Source organism: Pteropus alecto, unplaced genomic scaffold, assembly GCF_000325575.1.
Source record: "Pteropus alecto unplaced genomic scaffold, ASM32557v1 scaffold103, whole genome shotgun sequence".
Classification (NCBI taxonomy): Eukaryota; Metazoa; Chordata; class Mammalia; order Chiroptera; family Pteropodidae; genus Pteropus; species Pteropus alecto.
In genome coordinates, this window is record NW_006436288.1 from 7424289 (window position 1) to 7440667 (window position 16379).

Below are 16379 nucleotides of genomic sequence, written 5' to 3' on the forward strand. Positions count from 1 at the left end.
GAGAAAGATATGGATGTTTCAAGTTCTGTTTTGGACATATTGTGCTGAAGAAGCCTCTGAGACATTCAGGTGGAAATTCCAGGAAGCGATCAAAATAAATGAATATAATGAAGCAAAAACTGTTACCCCAGTTTTTCTGCTTCCTTACCTGTTAGCTTCTAAGTTTTCTTCACTATCGTTTCCCTGCCAGACCAGTTTTTTAGGAAGAAGGAAAAGGATCTTGAAAGACCTAATTTCTTGGGATATAGAAGTTAAAAGTTGGGAACTAATTTTTGGAAGGAAGATGACCAGGTGGTGGCAGGTATGTGTTAGAGCAACTGGTGGATCTTTTCTTTGTCCCTGAACCATTTTCAGATTACATTTTCATTCTCACTGTTTCTTTACGGTTCATGTCATCAGCTGTATCAACCTCTGACTTTTATTGGTATTGTCATTTATTAACTAGTTGATCATATCCTCTTTCTTATCAGACTTTAACCCCTGGATTAGCTACACACATCCTGTTATTACCTGGAACTCTTTCACTCTGAAATCTTAAATTCAAACTTACCACTCTTGGATTTTGACCTTCGTAGCAACTCTTCCCTCTGTCATTCCCATTATCAATTTCTTGAGCTCGTCAAGACTTAATAGACCTTGATCTCCTAGACTAGGTATTTATCAGCCCCTTTCCACCTTTACTGCCATTCGTATTCAGGTTACACTGCAGTAGTGCATCACTTCAGCTATTTTGCACCAATATCCTAAAGTCCCACACTTTTTCTTATATTATTTGATACATGCTAACTCTTCATGCCTCTCGCCTATTTTATGGCAGTTTGCTGGCAATCTTCAGCATTCCATGGTTTGTAGAAGAATCACTTTGATCTCCACCTTCATCTTCACACAGTGTTCTCCCTATGTGCGTGCCTTTATCCAAACTTACCCTTTTATAAGGACACCAGCCATATTGGATTAGAGGCCCATCCTACTCCAGTCTGACCACATAAATCTTCAATGAACTTGTTTTCAAATAAGGTCATAATCTGAGGGATCAGGGGCCAGGATTTCAACATATGTGAATTTTGAAGGGTAACACAACACAATCCTACCTATAACATATGTGTTTAATGAAAAATTGCTATTTTCATTCCTTAATAACATTTATGATAAAAGCTTAACTTGCATAATGTTTGTCATTATTTATATCCACCATGGAGACCACAGTGATAGCACTGATTACTGAAAACCCAGAAGCAGCAAAGCTATTGAAGAAGCATTGGCGTCAACTTCAAAAGTAAACACTTATTTTAAAAAGACTATGCTCAAAGACAAAAATTTAACACGTACAGGTGAAGAAAACCCTTTTATATATCACTTTTGATTCATTAGATCAAATGACTGTTTCAATTAATTTTGTTCATTTTTTATTGAACTTTTTGGTGCATATATGAAATGTTGACTCTATTAGCAGAACAAGAAGTTTACAGTTAAATGATCAGTTTTATGCTTTAAATAAAAAATCAGTTAACTTCAATAACAATTTTTAAAATCTAAGTCATGGAATCAGAATAAAGTTTTTGGAATGTCATTCTGTCCAAGGCGAAATATCTAAACATCTAACATTATTGTGAAAGGTATTATAAATTCCAATTAAAAATCTCACCATTGAAACCTAATTTTTGCAAAGATTATTCAAATACAAATACTGAGGAATCACAGGGTCATGATAACAAATTAAGAAATCCTTGGAGCAAAAATTGGTTTTGGTGTGTTAATATTCATAATTATGTGCAAACATATACTTCACAAGAAGAGCTAGAGATATCGAATAAGTACATGAAAAGGGATTCAATATCATTAATTATTAAGGAAATGCAAATTAAAACCACAATGAAATACCACTATACACCTGTATTAGTCTGTTCCAGCTGCTACGACAATACCTCAGTGTGTGTTGCTTAAACAACAGAAATTTATTTTCCCACAGTTCCAAATGCTGTCAGGGTTGGTTTCTGATGAGACCTCTCTTCCTGCCTTGCGATGGCTGCATATCAGTGTCACTTGGCTTTTCCTCTGTGCATGTGTACTCTTGACATCTCTTACTCTTATAAGGACAACAGTCCTATTGGATTAGGCCCCCACTCTTATAACTTCATTTAGCCTTAATTACCTCCTTAAAGGCTCTATCTCTAAATACAGTCACATTGGGGATTAGGTCTTCAACGCATATACGTTAGGGGGTGGGGAAACACAATTCGGTTCATAATAATATTTATTAGAAAGGTTAAAAATTATTTTTAAAATGACAATAGCAAGGGCTGGCTAGGATACAGAGCAATTAAGACTCTCATACTTTGCTGGTGAAAATGCAAATTCTACAGCCATTTTAGAAAACAGTTTGGTAGTTTGTTATAAAGTTAAACATACCCTTAACATATAACTGAGCAATCTCACCCATAAATGTTTACCCAAGAGAAATGAAAACTTATGTCCATAGAAAGATTTCTACACAAATATTTATAGGAGCTTTGTTTATAATTGTCCCTCACTGAAAACAACTTGAATGTCTATCAGGTAGTGAAGAGGAAAAAAATTATGGTATATCTATACTAGGAATACTACTTAGCTATAAATAAGAACATATTTGCTTCTTCATTTACCTATTAATCAACATTTGGGTTGGATCCAGTTTTGAGCTATCATAAATAAAGTTACTATAACTATTGAGAATCAAGTCCTCATGTAGACATATGTTTTTCTTTTTTCTTTTTTTTTTTTCATTTACAAAAGTGAAGCTATGTTTATTTAGAGTCACAAGCAGTTGACTGACTCAAATCACAAGAAGCCATTTCTGCTTCACTCCATTTGAGTCTTAAGGTTGAGGCCCAGAATGGCAGGGGTGCTGCTTAGGGCCCATTCACAGGTTTAGAAGTTTCTCATTGAGAGAAATGTGTGACTGTATGAGATTGGCCATCAACAGCAGGTCATCAACAGCAGGTCACTGACGTTGCTGTTGAGCGTGGTCTGTAAGACATCAGGAACCATCTTGGGTACTTGATTAACCAAATTCATCAAGAAGTAGCCCATGGTATTGTCAGCTGACACTTCCAGAAAGTACATCTTCTGCATACTGCAATGCTGTGCTTAGGGCATCCTGGATGCGAGCTGATGACCCTGCCACTTGCTGCAAGTCACTTGAAAGTCCGATCACCTGGTTGGGGCTAAAACTAGTCTTTATGATCAAGTCAACTACAATGTGTTCAATGTCATAATATGCATATTTCACTATCACCCCATGGTTCTCCCAGTGACACCCATTAAAGTGTTGACATAGGCCTTGATGCTCATGCAGCCATTCTGGAGGCTCATGTCCACAGTGAGGTAAATGGGGTTGGAGGCAGTACTCATGAATCATCAGCACAGTGCTCTGTGGTGTCATGGTCTGTAGTGTACCAGGATGAGCTCATTTGGAGAGACTTTCTCATGAAACTCGTACATGTTCTTAGCAAATTCCATGTCAACAACAACCTCATCTTTTAACTCATCATATGGTACTGAAAAGAAATTGTTGTCTTCCACTGAGTGTTTGTCAATAGTTCCCAGTAACTATTTGTCAATAGTTGCCAGGTCCTCATGACTCTGACAGCGCCCTCGTTGCCTTACTCACAGCTGTCCGTGATGGAGGCCAAAATGACCAGTGCAGCCCGACCACATGGCTGCCGGGAAGGGATCTGGTAGAGCAAGACCAGCCAGCAACTGTGTTGGGGTCAGCAATGGGGCTGGTGCTGAGGCCGGGGTCTGGGCTAGAGCCGTGGTGGTAGCTGCTACTGCCACCCAGTCTGGGGATGAGGATGGGGCCTGCAGCTAGGGCTGGGGCTGGAGTGGCAGGGGAGCACTCGCCGGTACTGCCTAGCAAAGGATAGACAGAGGTTTGCTCAGCAGATGAATACTGTATACTTTCTACCTTGAGTACATGACATTGTACTATATTTAAAAATGCAATTAAGCCATTATAAGAAAATGAATAATATACCAGGTAGCAACAAGTAGGAATTAAATAATTCTATGATCAGTAAATACTTTCAGAATAAAGAAGATTTCAGATGGGGTGTTCAATGAAGGCTCTATGTGATAGTACTTTACTATGGACTTAGATAGTAAGTGCAATTTCAACAGGCAAAGAGGAAAGAGCAATATATTCCAGGCACAGGGATGCAATATGTGCGTTCAGTATTATGGAACAGTGATGAAGTGATGAATACAATAGTACCTCTCCTCTGAACTTCAGAGATTCTTTCACATCCACTTGTTCAGCTAAACTACAAAATAACTTTGTCAGGTTGGCTGAGTAAGCTCTGCTATTTTCACTTTACTGATGAGCTAGAGTGAAGTCACATAGCAGGTAAAAGGCAGAGCCAGGACCACAGCCTGCTCTCTTTAGTCTTCTTTCTAAAACTACTTACCACCCTGGGGCATGTAGAAATTGATGTCCATAAACTTAGATGGTTAAATTTTCCGAGCTTGAGATAGGTTTGCTCTTGAAAGTCTTGTATTTAATAATAAAGGCAAGTTAATTGAGTAAATGAAAAAGAATCATATAAGTGCAAAAGCATAATTTGCAGCAATAGCCAATTTTGATTCTAATGATTCAGGATAAAGCAAATTTCCCCGAGTGGGGAAACTCAAGCCCTGTACTGAGAAAGAAAAGGATCCTTGGCTGAGCCCAAGAATGAATTCAAGCACATGTGAAAGTTAGAATCAAAAGAAAAGTTTATCAGAGAAGAGGTAATTCTCTATAGACGGAGAGTGGTCTTTTCTCTCTGTGGCAAAGAGTTAGAGAGCCTAAGAGAGATTCAGAGGGGAAGAGACAATAGGGAGAGACAGGGACGCTTCCAGACAGTACATCTTCTGCATACTGAGTAAAGACACTGAGAAGGACCCTGAATGTTTGGGGAATGTAATTCATATAGCATTCTCTAGTTCCTGTGAATTACAGTTTAAAGACTTTGTTTACTCATTTCCTTTGATATGGGCATACAGTGAGGAAGGATAAGAATGTAGCATGAAAATGTAAGAAATATGTATCATGAAAGGCCTGCTGACAGTTCCCAGACTTTGATCCATAGGTTCCCCATGGTTTTAACCATAGGGGAACTTTTTGTATAGGGCACCACTTAAAGGCTCTGTTTTCCTGTTTTCCCTTTATGGTGTGGGGAAATGGGTTGTTAGCAATCCCAGCAGAAATCTTCCTTTGTTCTGCAGATTTCTTTGTGGTCTGGCTGTAGGGTTGATCAGCATATTGCAGTCTCTGACTATGGCTCAATTTAACATTTTAGTTCTCTTGTCTCTTCTCTACATTACTAACATTTTTCAGACCTGTCATAATTTGCTGATAAGAATTTCTAATTTAATTATTATAATTGTCTTTCTAAGCTTCTTACATTCCATTTACACATAATTGTGACTGCAGGGTTATATCTTATACTTCCATTGTGTTTGACAAGGATAAAATTTCAAATTAATTTCCTCTGTAGCTGCATGTGAAAGAGACATGTAATAGCACTGAAATTCACAAACAATAGAATTTAAAATGAAGTGGAAAAAGGTGCAGTGTCACAAGATATGGTTAAGTAAGATTTATTTGGGAAATAAAAACGAAGTGTTAGCAAAGGAGATTGGTAAATTTCAGGCATAGGAAACCTGGATCCACTCCTTCTTAGAGATCCTAGAACCCATGAGAAATTGTAAGTCTCTGGCTAGAAGAAGCCATAAAGATAGCAGGTAGCTAAGTTCAACTGCAGTCCTATCCACTGGGAGATGGAGCTGCCTATTGTCTGGGAAACCCACAATGAGTTCTCTGGGCCACTTTTGGACAATTCTGCTCTTTACAAAGCAGTACTAAAAAAAAAAAAAAAGAGAGAGAGAGAAAATTCCTCTCTTAGCAGTTTATTAAAATATTTAAACATTCAAACTCAGGTTTAGAAATATAAATTTTAACTATTCAATTAAACAAATAGAAAGGAAAGCAAAAGAACTCACACACACAGGGTAGCATTTTCTTCTTTTTCAACACAATCTATACCTAACATTGATGAACTCTCAATCCACAGTATGTAAATGAGAATATTTTAGTGTCCTTGACAATGACTCAAGAAAAGATTAGTTGATATTAACTTATTAAAGTCATAAAATTTTTAATTTATTTCTTAAGCTTTTAAATTCACTTATACATTAAATTATTAATTTATAAATCTGAAAAATTTTAACAATTACTTTTAAGAGGCCTTTGATTAATATTTGGTCCCATTTACACTTTTAGTTCAATATTTCAGTTGTTTGGCAAAATTTCCCAAGTATTTAAGTAACTCATAAATCTAGAAAATTTAATATGTACATATATTTATATTGAATCTCAAGTTATTTTAAAACTTATAATACTCTTTATAAACCTAATAACATTATTTTATGCCTTTCAACATGTCTTATGCCTTAAAATTGCTAATCTAAATCAATGAAACTTTTTATATTGGAATCATAAGGATAATCTATAAAATATTTAATATGCCAAACTCCTTAAAGCATTAAAACATAAAACATTAAAATACATCAATGATAAACAGATTATTCCCAAACTTGCCATAAAAATATTAATACTAGAATTTTGGTTTGCTTCATCATCATGTCAGTGCCCAGATGGCACATTGATTATTTTGAACTAAAATCACCTCAGAAGCAACAAGAGCAGGAAGAACTCTCTGACTTTCCTCTGTCTCCCTAAAAACAGGAAATAAACCTCCACGATAGGTGTCTTACCTGATCCTGAAAAACCGAGAGACGACCTTATCACAAGTTACAAAATCCAGAGTCGAAAACGTGTGTAAACAAATCTTGCAATGCCTTTATGAATTTACTACTCAAGCTTACACTTTGTTAAGATTTCTCACTAACAAATGCCCAAACTTGTTTAGATTCTCTTCTAATGAGCACCAACTTCCTTTGTCCTGTCAATTTCTCACAAATGTATTCTTTGTCTAAGAAAGTATAAAAAGGGGCCAGTTTCAATCATTTCTTTGAGCCTCACTTTTTTGTGTTCTGAGCCACACATTGTGAATCTCCGGTATGCACGTATTAAATTGTTTTTTTCTCCTGTCAATTTAGTCTCGTGCCAATTTTTTAACTAGTACAGCCATAAGGACTAAAGAAGAATAGAGTAGAGGAATTCTTTCTTGCTCCCCAACAATCTTAATGTGTATTTCTTAGTGGAATTTCGTGTTCTCATCATGGAAGGACCATAATTTCTGTATATATTAAAATCACATCTAACAAATGTTAGTACATTTGTCAGAATTTTTGTTGTAAGATACCTCTGACATTAAGGCTACTGGGAATTGGGGTGGAGGAGTGGAGAAATAGACCCGCCTACCTTTAACTCCTAGAAGCTACCCATATTTACAGAATATTCTGAAAATTGCTAACTGGCTAAATTAAAGTCATCTTGAAACACATTGTCTTTGAACCCTTAGCGCAGTGCCTGGCAAATAAGAGATTATCAGTGAATAGTTCTTGGGTAAATCAGTGCTTAAAGTATTATATAAACATACAATCCTGTTTTACTCCTTAAATGTGTTATAAATTTGACAGTGTAACATTTCTGTTTATAGATCCCACTCTGATAACAAACTCAATGTATTTGAATCCCTAATTATTAAAACAATGTCTGTGTCTCCAAATGTGTTCCACCATCCCAAAAATGTTCTTAAGTACTCTGTTTTAGCTTTTTATTGTTGCATAATAAACCACCCCAATAATTTAGTGGCTTTTAAAAACAATCATTTATTTGTTCATGATTATGTGGTTTTTTTTGTTTTTTGTTTTTTGCAAGGCTTAGTGACAATGGCTTATTGTTTTTCATATAGTGTCAGCTGAAGTCATTTTTGAATCTGGGAGCTAAGCTGGGCTGAAATATCCAGGATAGCTTCCCTCATGCCTGGAACCTTAGCAGGCAGCACAGGAAGCCAAGACTTCTCTCTTGAAGTCCCTACTCTTTCACTATTTGGTACTCTAGTCCATGCTTATTTATAAGGCAGCTGGATCCCCTAAAAAGCAGGAGCTTCTTAAGGCCTGTGCTTGGATGTTCTAGAATGTCACTTCTGATACATTCTATGGGACAAGGCAAGTCACGTCCCGCTCAAATTCTCAGGAGTGGGGAAATAGATTCTATCTTTTGATCAGCGGAGCAACATGCACGGGCAGAGATGGAAGGAATTGTTGGCAGCTATCTTTAGAAACAATCTACCACAGTCTATCTCTTAGAATTTATCTTCTTCCTACATGCAAAATGCATTCATCTTCCCTATTGCCCCCAAATCTCATCCCATTACTCTGCTAGCTCTAAGTTTAAGATCTTGTCATCTGTATTGGGTCCAGATGTGGATGAGATTCCTCAGGTTCAGTTCATCTTGATCTGCAGATGTGTGAGTTAAAAACACCTGTCTCTTCACCTCCCACCCCCCAACCACACCCAGTACACATTGGTGAGAAAGGGATAGGACAATGGCAAGAAAAACTCCTATTCTAAAAGTGGAAAATGAAAGACACATAGTAGTTATGATTCATAGCAACTTGACATCTGGCCAGTGTGTGTGGCACATTCCCCAAACTCCTGAGACCAGTCCCAGTTCTGTTCTATGGGCGTTTTCCGAATTCATTGTTGTACTGATTCTTGTTTTTGGCCTCTGAGGTATCTTACGGAGGCTTCCTCATGTAAGCATGATGAGTTATTAACTCCCTTTCCAGCCCCTTTCCCCTGGAATGTGGGGTGTGGGGCTAAAAATTCCCAAACTTCTCATCTTGGCTTGGGCTTTCTGGTGACCAACCACCATCCAGGAACATCCAGGAGCCTACCCAGAGTCACCTCATTAGAGTAAAAGGTGCTCCTAGTGCTCTTATCACTTATGAATTTACAGGAATTTTGGGAACTCTGTGCCAGGAATGGGACAAAAATCAAATATATATTTCTTATTATAAATCACAGTATCACAGACATTATTTCTCAGACCCCTCACAACTTACTTGCTTTTGTCGATTATACTATTCAAGAAGTCACATAGCCTTGTGTACTGAATTTCTTAGATTTATCTATCTCCTTTAAACTTAATCCATTTATTTATTGTCTTCTCTTCATAATTTCTATAAAATTACTTTTAAATATGTTCTTTTATTTCTATTCTCTTAGCTTCCACCCTATAAGGGTTCATTTCTTAAGGAAAATGTCCGAATGATGTTGTTAAATCTGCTTTATCTGTACATGTTTGGTTGTTAGGGCTTATGGAAGTTCTCCTACTCTATGTAATGGTGAGAACCCTACACGTGAAAACCCAACAGGAAGAACTGTGCTTATAATAAAGCTCTATGGTCCTAACTTTTCTTTCCCTTAACTTCTTTTACCCTTCTATAAATACCCCTCCATCTTGACATGCAGGCTAGAGTGTGCACATGGCTTACCATGTCTGCATGCACTGGATTACAACTCTTTCTTTTTCACGAATAAATCCTTTTGGGTGATGGAACACCTAGTAGATATTATTTTTTAGTCAACAATGTCCTCATTTTTTTCATTTTTTAAAAGTTAGAGATGTTTGTTTGATGTGACTAAAATAAAACGTTTGATTATAGGGAGGGCAATAATAGCTCCTTTTGAGACCATAAAGCCATAGTTGATTATATGGTAGTTTCAATATTGACATATGATTTCAGTTTATATGGAAATGTACTGTTTTAGGACTAGCTCCTTAGTTTCATTCATTACCATATCAAAAGTGTATGTCTTCAGAGTGTGTATCCTTGGGAACCCTTCTGGTTGCTAGGTAGACCAGTAATAGCCCTAACATTCACTTTCAGTTGTCCCTGATAAGCTAAGAAGAACCAAAGAGCAGTAGGGGAAGAACTCATGTGTTCTGACTAAATTAGAGTTTTAGTCTAATGTTCACTGACATATAAAGCACCAGAGTAAAGCCCTGAAGAGTCCAGAGAGATCTAGAATGCAGTCACTGTTCTCAAATAAGTTCCTTTTTAGTTTGTATACTTAAAACGTAACAAGAATATGAAAATGAAATCTGGTAGGAATTTAAAAGCAGAAAAACATCTCTGTGAAGTAAGATGCTTGGTGAGATTTCAAGGGGAAAATGGGACCTGAGGTAGGAAATCAAGGGTGAGAACTATTCAGATAAGGAAGGAAGGTGGAAAGTAAATCAGGGTTAGGATGAGGAAGTCTGAAATCATCGAGAAGATTACGTGGATTTGAACACCTCTTGCTTTGTCCATTACAACTGACTCTAAATTATTTTCCTTTCATTTCAAAATACAAGCAACAGTATTTTATACATAGGTAATTTTCTTAACAAAGTAGTGGTATGGTATAAAACATTTAATTAAGAGCTGAATTTCCAGATAATTTCAAAGCAGTGAAAGGTAAAGGAGGGGAAATCCAACATGAGGTAAGAGTTTGTCTTGTTCAGGGGAAGGGTGTAAGTACCAGTTAATGCTTTATGCTGAAAAAGCATACATATATTTATTACTCTACCTACTCTTGTTAGAGTTAGAGCTACCAGTCCAAATAACCCCTTTCTCTATGTTAATTTTATTTTAGGAGACATGCTACCTATCCCTACCACTAGCCCTTGGGTGGATGAAGTCTGCCTTATTTATCTCAACAGCACTCTCTAATTTTATATCTCAGAGAGGAAGGAGAGGTTATCTCCAGAGAGGCTTTTTAGTATTTATTCTCTCCCAGAAGGCCCTGAGCTCCTTAGGCAAATTGATCTACCTCTGCCCTAGTAATCAGATTTACTTTCCAGGAAATCACAGTGACTGACAGATTTGATGGAGTGATAGAAGATATTTGCTATGTTCTCACCGTTGAACATTATAACTTTATTAAAAACCTCTGCCTACCTGAAATTTGCATAAAGAGTCACTAGATAAAAAAATATCTCCTTAGGAAATAAATAATAAGCTTCTTGCAAGCAACATCAAAAACTGTCTTACTCTGCTACATGTAAAATTCTGCCATCATACTACGGCCTTTGCCATAGTAGAGGTCTCAAAACATGTTAATTTCTTTATCTTCTCCCTTTAGTTAACACCACTCCTGCTATTTGCCTCAATTTTCGATCCAAGCATCTTTCTCTTGAATCTTACATAGCTTATTTTCCATTCATGAAAATCAATAGTGAGTAATAGAATTAAGGAAAAGGATGTTTGAGGCTAAATCCAAGAGTGAGGTACAAGAGCACAAAGAGGAGTGAAATGGTGTAATTGAATAAAATAATCAGTCTTTCTGATTCCATCTTGCTCAAGCCTGACATGTCAATTAGCAACTTCTGCCATGTCCTTCACGTAGACATGTTAATCATTAAAGAAATCTAACCAATAGCCTAGAAATTACTGAAACAACCTCCTAGCTTGAAACTACGTCCTCAAGGAGATAAGGAAGGTATGTACAAAATTAATGATTGTTTATCAAAAGATTTATAGGAATCTCTTGACTGAGATCATGGGAACCAGAGTCTGAAGTTTTACCTTCCCCCTTGAACCCTTGCTGACATCCAGATGTCTGCAATCATCAATCATTTCCTAACGTCAAACTCCTTTCATTCTCTTCTCCTGTCATAAAAGAGGCCTGAATTCTGTACTTTCTCAAGTTGGACTTTAGGATAGCTGTCTGCCATCTTCTTGGCTTGCTGGCTTTCCGATTAAAGTTGCTTTTCTTTCCCCAAGTCCTTGTTACTTGACTTATTGGCTGTCATGTGGTGAACAGAACAAGCTTTCACAAGTTTCACAGTGGGGGGTGGGAAAGAGCTAGTGAAGAATCTTGGAATCAAAAATCTTGGATTTTTCACTTGTGACAAGAAGTGCAAGTTGGTGTTACTTGTAAGTATGCCGAATACCAAAATGTCTTGAATCTGATATTTATCATATGCATATGTTTTTTATCTTTGAATTTGTTAAAAAACAAAATTCAACTGAGTAAATTTAAAGATCAAATTGGCTTTATTGAACAGTTCACAACTAGGGCAACATCTCATCTAGCAAATAGGAGCTCTGAGATGATGTATAGACTGGAAGGCTTTATAGGCAGAAGGAAACAGGGATAAGGAAAAGGACAGATTACTTCATCTTTCCATCTATCAGGTGGATAACCTCACTACTGCTGACCAGGAAATTACAGATCTATTGGTTTAAGATTACATTCCTGGGAGAGACTAAAACTGCAATTAAGTCTTGGTTTGCTGACATGGGACCTAGCACAAGTGACTCTGTTTTAGGCCTGCTTTTTTTTTTTTTAACAGAACATTTTCAAATATCTGAAATTTAAATACTGTTTTGGATAAATCAAGATGTACAATAAAAAAAAAAAATCTTCATCGGTAGAATATGAAACCAAAAGGAGAAAATTCTGAGATATCCTAAATTAAATTACAGCAGGCCAGAGGATGAAAGACACAAGAAGGGGTTAATAAGTTAACAACTGCAGGGGCCAGCTAACAAGGCTGCTCACATTCCTGAATGTCCTATGGAATTTCGGATTAATTTCCAAGTGGCTATTTCCAAGATTATCTAAAGGAAAGAATAGCCAGGCACCATGGAACCCCACTGAGCCTGCACTTCCTATTTACATATGAATTTTCCAACCTCTTGCCCCTAGCCAGTCCAGGACAACAAAAACTTCTTCCTCGAGGACTCTGCATCTATCCCAGAGCTGGCCTTGCTTTACTTTCTCCTACCTCTTTTATCTATAGACAATGTAAATTCTTTCGAAACAGCTTGGATCTTTCTACCTCGCTACTTGATTTATAGAAACAGCCCTTAACTCCAGGTCGGTGGATGTGTTGCCTTTCCCACCTGGCACTTGCTAACAATGGCTTATAATAAACCCTTTCTTTTAAAAAAGACTTTCGGCCTTAGAAGTTAAATTTTTGTTTAGCAAAACTTTATTCTTTAAAGCTAAGAGCTTGAAATTGCCTTCAATGTAACTACTGATTTTAATCTTATTACGAAAACTTTCAAACATTCGTAAAGTGGAGAGACTAGTATAATGACCCTACTATATGCGACAGGCAGATTAAATAATTATCCGTATTTCGTCAAGCTGGCTTTATCTACCTTCATTTTCTTCTTTTTGTTGCTAAAGTATTTTAAAGTAAATCCAAGACCTCATGAGACTTCATCCACCTGACTTTTAATTGAATTATCGATTAAGTAGTTAACAGAAAACAGGATATTACAGGAAGTATCTAGTGAGGTGCAAAGAGTAGCAATTAAGCTTTTCTTATTTAATCAAAGAGAGCAGCAGGGCTCTAGTCATATCAATTATGTTTAGAAATGGAAACTTAAAAAAAATCAAAAACAAGGAAGCAATTTAAGTATTTTTAAGCCCTTACTTCTGTTTTCCTTCCTCTTGACATATTCCCTATTAAAAACTGGCTACTTCAGCACTCTGTGTAACTAGGCCCCTGTATAACTAGGGTATATGTAAGTTATACTTATGTAACTCAGCAAGGGATTGGCAGGATCCTGGGATATAGTTCTATGGAGGAGGAAAAATAATTTTCCTTCTATCTTAAGTTCTTTTGGCTAGCCTAATAGTCAAATTGACATGAGACAGATTAACAGGAGAAAATGGCCAAACTTATTACATATATATGGGAGTTTCATAAGAATATGAGACCCGAGGATAAACTGGGTGGTTGAGGTTTCTATGTCACTTTGAGTTAAGGAGAAAGGGGGTTTGTGATTGGGACTTCAAAGGGCAGTAAGACAATTTACATGGTTACGGCAAAGCAAATGTTTGGTAAACAAATGTTTACTGGGCCATCTTTAACAATGGGACAGAGAGGACTTTGATTAGACTGGCCTTGCTAGGTTCCTCCCTGTCCATCACACACTAGTTCATATTAAACTATAGTTACCTATAATGATAGCACCCTTCTTGGAGCAGGTCCTCTATCTAAATTCTTTTGGGCAATTAGAGAGAAAGTCAAAGTTTCTTCCTGAGTCTTTCCTTTCTTGAAAACAACCAGCTTAAAAGAATCTTGAAAGACATGTTTTGGGGTGGCAAACTCTACTCCCTGCTCAGTTCCAATCGAAGTTTTCATTTTTATAGTGTGGAGGCAGAAAAAGATAAATTTTCTCCCACCTTTTTAATTTCTCTCTGGAGTAATAATCAAGTTAACATGAGAGAGATTAGCAGGAGAAAATGACCAAATTTATTACATATGTACATGTGGGAGTTTATAAGAATGTGAGCCCTGAGGATGCAGTGGACTAAGGAGCGGAGGAAGAGGTTTTGGATTTCAAAGAGAAAATAGAGAAATCACAGGTAGATGAGAAAGAGCAAACGTGGTAAACAAATTCTTGCTGGGCCACCCAATAACAATAGGGCACAGAGGGGAGTCCGATAAACAGGTTTGCATGGATCCTCCCTGTCTGCCACTTAACTCACATATGCTAAGGTAAATATCTAAAGTGAATAGCTTTCTTCCTTTAGGCAGGTTTTTCTATTCTTTTAAGCAGGGAAAGGGGGATGATCAAAGGTTCTTTCCAAGTCTTTTGTTTCTAAAAAATAACCAACTTAAACTGATCAAAATCCTATATAGTATATTTTGAGGTAGCAAACCCTGGTTCTCCTCCATAGCAATATCCTAGCTCTCCATCTGGAAGACCTTTCTAGTTCTTTATACTATAACATTTTCATTTCTGTTACAATTATCATAACTGTGTATTTATCAGTATTTTAAAATAATTTTTCTTAGTTTCACATTAAAAAAGAGACAAATAAAATACCCAATGTTGATGAAAGTATACGTGATGGATTTCTGGTGGGAATATGTTTAAGTTTATGCATTTAAACAAACAAACAAAAAAACTAGTTTGATAATAATACCTGAATATCAAGTTTCAATACTTGGAACTTGATGCTAAGTTTCAATATTTGGTATCTTAAATTCTGTTAACCTATTCAAAATTGAACAGGATAAAAAAAATCTTAATTTGAAATAAATAACCTCCCTCTGCCAAAAGAGAGAATGTTGACCTTGTTTTTTCTATTCCAGTTTGCCTTTTCAGAGAAAAAGGCATTCCACCAGACTGGATTGATGGACTTTTGAGATGCAAAATTCAAGACTGGGTGGGAAGAAGAGAAAAGCTAGTTGATCTAGATTTATTTAAAAAATAACTGACAAAGAGGGAATGGAGAGAAAGGGAAAGCAGTTGAGAAAAGGGAATGAGAACATCAAAGTGTGTGTGTAAATAAGAGACTCCCAAGTGATGTGGGCTTATAGAAAATTGAAAAGGAGAGAAAAAAGAGATATGGGAAGTATTACTGGGGTGTATGAATAGAAATTTATTAACAATTTTAGAAGAGCCAAGTAAATTATTAGAATTAAAAAAATATTTTGGCTATTAGAACTGTACTTCTTTGAGTTTTCATATATCAATAAATATTTTTCTATACTGGTACACATTATTTGAAAACACCTTTTGATGACACATAAGGTTCTATCAAGTGAAGATATTGTAGCTAATGTATCATTCTTCTATAACTGGATTTATATAGTTTCCATTTTTTTCTACTATTTAAAAATCACTGTGATTAATATATTTGTACTCACGGCTTCTATTTAAGACTATCTCATTAGGATAAATGCACAGAAATAGAACTATAGGATAAAAGTTATAAGTGTTTTATATTGTCAAAATGGTTATTTTGTTTGAATGTATCATCTTATACATACTCTTACCAGAAATATATGAGAATACCCATCATATATACTTTCATCAACACTGGGTATTTTATATCTTGTGTCTTTTTTTATGTGATTGTATTTCTGATTTTTTATATCTTTCCAAGTCATAGATGGGACAAAACTTTCCTATTCTCATAAGAAAATAGTGACTATTAACTTAAATTACTAAGCATTTACCTCTTAAAGTAATCAAAGAAATTGCAAAAATGCGATTTTTCCATTCTCTTCTTCTTCCTGCCATTTTCCTTCCTTGCTTGCTTTCCTCCCTCTCATTTTTTTTGGTAAAACTGTTTTATACTTATTTTTGAATATATTTAAAAAGAACAAAAGCAAACTCGCTCCCCTGGTAATGTTAATTTTGAGTGCTTATAGCAATGAGAATGGAACTCATTCACTCATAAAGTTTCCCTGTGCTATTTCACTTATTTGTGCCTCGATGCAATACAAAAAAAAAAAAGTTAATCTGTTCTATGCAAAATTCCTTTCAAATATCTGAAGACAGTTAAATATTCTTCTCCTTTACTAAAGAGCCACAAGGACTTTAAACTTTACATAAGCAATAGCATTTGGAAATGCTTCACTAACCTGCTC

The 16379-nt window shown here is 36.1% G+C and overlaps 1 pseudogene; it reads right to left on the reverse strand.

The window, feature by feature from the left end:
• Positions 1–2899: 2899 nt before the first annotated feature.
• The window catches only part of LOC102888414, a 32597-nt pseudogene continuing 19117 nt past the window's right edge, over positions 2900–16379 (reverse strand).